The following is a 6,000-nucleotide window of genomic DNA, read 5'->3' as shown; positions in this document are numbered from 1 at the left end:
CGAACAGACACAGTCTGCAAGAAGCAATGCGAGTGCTTCAAAGCTTAAGTTTTAAAATTTGCCCTGCTTTCTAATAAGTATATTTCAAACTCACCAAAAGATGTGGTCGAGGACTGCATACTGCAGCCAGGGTGGCATTTATTTAAAAACGAAACAAAAGGTGGTTTGGTAAACTTTTGGTTTCGTTTTTGCGCCTTTATTCCAATGTTTACGGCATGAGTCCTGCAGACGGATACCGTGCAGTGACTCACTACTGATAGAAAAGGGCGACGAAAAAGGATGAGTATCCCTGCCATAAACCAACTTGAACATTTCTTCAGCTTGAGTAAGTTACTTGAAAGAAAACTGTACATTTAGATAGTACATCAAAGAAGAGTGACGCAGGAATTCACTACCCAGGTCCACGCTAAATCCCCTTTCAGAAATACGACGAAAAAGACAATTTGAGGGTTTTGTCGCATAGATGAAGGCCAATGGAAGCGACAACAATTAGTGTCTTGCGATATGGAGCCTTGTGACTTTGCACAAGAATGAATGAATGAATGTATCAACTGATAGGACAAAAGTTTGTACATAAATCAATTAATAAAATTAGGACAACGTAATTTAAAAATTGCCAACGCAAAACTGGTACGATTTGCATAATTAATAACAGTCAACAAAAGATATTTGATGTATACGCTTCAAAATGTTCAAAAAATGTACTTTGATGTAACAAATGTGGAGTAGATATTTTAAAAAAAGACGGTGCAATGGATCGGAATAACAGGTAGATAACTGAACGATTCAATGGTTATGTTTCCCAGTACACTCGACCAACACTGTCATCAAGTTTGCGGATGACACGACCACGGTTGGGCTCATCCTGGGGGGGTTACCAATGTACAGTGATGAGGTGAGGGGGATGTCAGAGTAGTGCTTGGCAAACAATTTGACTTTTAACTTGTCAAAACAAAGAAAACTGTTCTGAAAGTCAAGGAAAAAAACACATGGCAGTTGTATCTTGCATCTTTTAACTTAAAAGTCACAACCGCACCTGGGAGCACTGGGCCACTTTTATCTTTAAAATATTTTCAGTCTTTTTAGCCCTATGTTTTGTTTTTGTAACACGTCTCCTTTTTAAACTGAATTATGATGACATACACTGACAAAATGTCATATTGTATTTGAATAAGATGACAATACAGGAGTTCTGAGTCTGAGCTTCTCGTTACGTCTAGAGCTAAAGAGAAACTGTAAATCTTTGACCATTTATCCAACAAACCCCACCATGCAACCAGTACACTCTTGTAGAAGTAGTATTAAATCTCAGCAAGGATTTGATGATCTAATAAACCGCTTTACTGTTTATAAACAGCTACGGCAGTCTATACATTTTGGCAACGGAAGCACTGCAGAGTACAATGGTTTGTCAAGCTATGCGCAAGAAAGTTCACAACCATAAACAGCAATTGCTACCTAGAAAACTAATTCCCAAAGAATGTTACAAAACTCCAAGCCTTGTATGTAGTTACTGGGAGGATGAAAGACTGATATTGAGAGGAAAGATGTTTATATAGGAGAAACAAAGCAAATATCCCAGAGAGGGGTTTGAAAATACTATTTCCTTGATGTTTATGACTGAATTATCTGTGGACATTTTCAGTCAAGTTATCAGAAACTATGTCCAGACAGCAAACTGCACTAAATATATCACACTTATAATGTTTTAGTACTTGAGAGTTGCTTATTAGTTTGGTTAATTGTTTGATTATACTCGTGTCAGTTCATATTACTTCCTTGCAGCCAAATTACATTAAGTAGCTAGCAGTCACAGACAACCCTGGTGTTTCCTTAAAAGAGTGACCCTGTTCACTTGGATGTAAGGTCACCTGTTAGCATGGTTACTCTTTACTCCAAAATCACTGGTTGCTCTGTAACATCAGTGATTGTGTCAGGATTCAGTTGAACTTAAGTCCCCAGTGCAGTATTGTTTCTAAAAAAAAAAAGACCACGGAAAAGTAGTAAAAATGATCAAAATTGTCCTGTGGTCTTCAGTGTGCTCTAACTAATACACAGAAAACTCTTTCATTTCTGAGAGTGGAGAGAATATTTGAATTATATCACTTTGCTCCTTAATCTATACCGTGATTGATAGTTCAGCTGACGTTAAACCAAGCAACTGGCTATATGTGTTGTGGGCCCTTGATCTCTGTTACCTGAAATTCACAATTTTGTTTTGGTTCTCTTTCTCTTTAGATAAATTGCAAATGCTCAGTTGACTTGTAAGCACACTCAAGAGGATCAGATGAAGATGCTCTCTCAGGATGTTCAACTCCTCAGTGCCCGTGGTGGGCTGCAGTTGTCTTTATACCCATCTTTTGGACACAAATAGCTTACACCATGATTGGTCAAAGAATTTCCACACTGTTCATCTCAATTTGGTAAGTAATAAGCTGACTGGCTTTTTACAGAAGCTCAAACAACTGTCTTCTGAGTGAAAGCGGGAACCCGCCCCCGACCACCACGACAGCACACCACCTGACCTCTGACCTCCCAGCCTCTTGCTTTCGTCTCAGTACTCTGGCACGTATCTCATTACATTGAGCTGGCGTAATTAGATAGATGTGTTACAACAAATGTTCAAAGAGTTTCAAGAAAACAAGTGATATAAAATGTCATCACATGTTTATTATAATACTGATGGATTCATGGTCATCTAATGTAGGTTAACAAACACAGGGAATATCCATTCACATTTTTTCATTCATACAGAAGTGATTTACCAAATGAGTCGAAAAGCTTACATCTAAATATTCAACAGATTAGTGCCTTTTGTGTAGCTTGAGTTTTAGGTGAGGTTTTGGTCATCTTATTTGGTGCCATCCAACAAAAAAGATAACATATCTGAATGTATGCCACACTAAGAGAAACTGCGATCCGTTTCCCCTCAAAGATACCTCAATAGTACAGCTTTAGCATCAGACCAAATTGGGTAAGCCCCAGAGTGGGGAGGATTTTGCGCTGAGCCATTAATCTGACGTACCCCCACCAGGTTCTGTGGGTATGCCCCCTCCCGTCTCAGCTCAACTCAGCTCAGCTCAGATTAAATTAAAATGTTGACATAAATTTATTTTACTGTGCACCAATAACCCCTAAACCTGTGAGCTCTTCATATACTTTTCATACAGAGTGAGTCCTTAAAATTTAAAAGCAAAAAAAAAAATGTTTGGGTTCTTTCAGAGGGGATGCTGTATTGTCACTATTCCACTTCATTATTTGTTTGTCTTTCTTTGGCATACCCTTGTTGCTTTCAAATGAATAAGTGCAATGCATCTCAAAAACTGTTCTGAGTATACAATTTGCATGTGTATGTTCTCTGTACATTAAAGGGAGATTTGTGGCATAACAGAGAAAGTATCAGCATGGGAAACTTCATATCAGACCTTTCAGTCAGGAGGTGCAAAGATGCTTTTAGCTTCCATTTTAACATTTTATAATCAATCCATTGATAATCAGCCTATTCAGGACCTACACCCTCTCCTTCACACTGCAACCACTCAGGTTGCAAGACGGAGTATGACAGGGGGCCCCAAACAAATGTGTCTTACTAGACTAAGCATGTGTGTCTTACCATGTGTTTCACATTGCACCCCAAGTGAGAGGACAACTGTCTAAGTCTGACCACTAAATCACTCCCCTCTATAATCACAGAGACAGGAGAACATTAATGTTTTGTTTTGAACCCAGGCATAACAGCATTATAAGATCACAAATGACTACATTTAATTAGATTAATGCTTTTTAAATTATTAAATCGATAAAATATTAAGGCATGTCTTTCATGAATTATGTCCACATGCGCCTGCAATACTTGTGCTCATTCAGATATACCCACATGTGTATGTATTTTTGCTCTTTAACATTACATAAAGTTTTCCATTATTAAAGAAAAAGTCAAACAACCAGGTAAATACACACTCAACTGCTCACTTACTGCTCATTTTGAAGCAATCATACAAATTGGAGGCAATAAATAATACAAGATGAACTAAATAATCACTCAGAAACAGCCATTTCACTGTCAAATGCAAATTACTTCGAATCATTTGGCTGGCTGTCATCTATTTCACCTGTTGTTGATGTCTAATTGCTATAGTGCAAAACACAAGAATATAAAAAGTAATTGTCAGCAATTTTTAATTTTACAGGTTTCAATGATAAAAAAAAGTAAAAACAATCCCTAAGTCTTTTTCAGTCTTCATGTAGCTTCCAGGTTCAAAAGATCAAAAAAAAAAAATTAAAGGATTTCTCTAGATAATATGAAATTAAAAGACTAATCTTAAGGTTATTTTATACCTTTAATGTGAGTTATAATACCACAGTTCTCAAATATCATTGTAAATTCTCCTTTGTTTGATATTGTTTCTGTATTGATACCTTTTTTTTAATCTGTCTGATATTGTTTAATTATTTATAACTTAAAAGAAATTAGCAAATTGTGTGTAGTGTTGAAAAAACTCACAACCTTCCAATGTACTAAGGCGTGATAAATACTTTTAAACTGTTCAAGACGCTGCTGTCGGTCTAACCATATCTGGCACACAGCCTTCTTTGAGTTCTGCTTTGTAAGCAAGTGACACCATATATAAGGGGCTGGGGTAGAGCTTCAGAGTGTGTGGTACAAGACCAGCAGGCAGTCAACATAAGGTGAGGTTGCCCTCTAGTATTCACTGCACCAGTGAAATACATTCTTCAATTGAGAAATGAGTTGAAAAACGATTAGTGACATATATAAGTTAACATATACAGATATACATATATCCAATTTACAAGGCAGTTCTAAAAAAACTCAGGATAAGAAGGAACTTTTACTTGTAACTTTATATTATACATAAACAAGATATTTCTCCATGTTTCCTGAGCTCTATTAATTATTTTTTATTCTTTTCTATTCCATTTCAGGATTGTGAAGCAACATTCTTTTCACATAAGGGGAAAAGGTAAGTTTTTTGCATTTCTGGCTTTTTTGTCGGTTTGCCTTGTCATACATCAGAGTCTTTGATGTAGAATTTAGTAAGTAAGTAGTAGTAAGAGAATGTCAAATCACTTTGTGGAATTATGCAGCAGTTAGCACTGTTAGCTGAGGACCGTACAGGGAACCAGTCTTGCTGAAAGCAGTATCAACCTCTTCATCTTTTCGTGCAGTTTTTTCTTTCTTCTCTTCTGTTGCTCTGGTTTCCCTCACTACTGAGGTTAGTTAGAGACTCTAATTTGGACATAGTGTAAATGTGAGTGTCAGATTTTTACAGTTCATATGTGTGTGCTAGATGTGGGCAGCATCTTGCCCTTGGTCTGCTAGGACAAAATCCAGGACCTTCTGCAATGAGCAGGCAGAGTTGGTGAATGAATGATTTTAATTCAGCTGGATACAATAATGTTTGTCAGTCTTAGAAAATTAACAGTATATCAGCATACAGTGGTACGAATATAATGTCCAAAATACCACCTGATTTACTTTAGGTTATGTTGACTGTTTGATACTCCAAACACTACCTTCATGTCACTTATTCCTTTAAGCTAGGGACGAACAATTAATCATACTTGAACCAACATCTCAATGTAACAGAATTCAATTTCAATCACAAAAACTGCAAATAAAAATTAAGTTAAATTAAATTTAAAAAAAAAACACTGTTCTTTCTTAAAACCAGCAAAAGTCAATTTGCTGGGGGTTTTTTACTGGCAGAAAAAAAACGGTGAACTACAGAGATCTATACAGTAAAATGATTGTGGCTGGCAAAGTCTTACTTGTTCACTTTATTCTGTATGGTTTGTTATTCTTACTGATAACTGGAGGTCAGTAAAATTCACAGTGTTCTTTTTCAATTCAAATATTTTACAAATACATTACATATTTTAGTGGTTGAGCCAAAACTTTTTTTAATATATATATATATATATATTTCTGCTCTTTAGTTTGCGTTTTGTTACTAATGGGAAATCAGCGAGATGTTTATA

General features: G+C 36.3%; 1 protein-coding gene across 1 annotated transcript in view; it reads left to right on the top strand.

Moving 5' to 3' along the window:
* Positions 1-260: 260 nt before the first annotated feature.
* The window catches only part of LOC141796765 (myosin heavy chain, fast skeletal muscle-like), a 22,534-nt gene continuing 16,794 nt past the window's right edge, over positions 261-6,000 (top strand). Inside the window, exons 1-3 of the mRNA XM_074678028.1 lie at positions 261-325; positions 2,239-2,423; positions 4,945-4,982. The gene's annotated coding sequence lies outside the window, so the exon portion shown is untranslated. The remainder of the gene's footprint in view (positions 326-2,238; positions 2,424-4,944; positions 4,983-6,000) is intronic.

This window comes from Halichoeres trimaculatus, unplaced genomic scaffold (assembly GCF_033239565.1).
Source record: "Halichoeres trimaculatus isolate MK-OKI-2021-1 unplaced genomic scaffold, fHalTri1.1 fHalTri1_scaffold_10, whole genome shotgun sequence".
In the NCBI taxonomy this organism is placed as follows: domain Eukaryota; kingdom Metazoa; phylum Chordata; class Actinopteri; order Labriformes; family Labridae; genus Halichoeres; species Halichoeres trimaculatus.
Note: the sequence above shows the minus strand (reverse complement) of the source record. Positions and strands in the feature narration are given on the sequence as shown.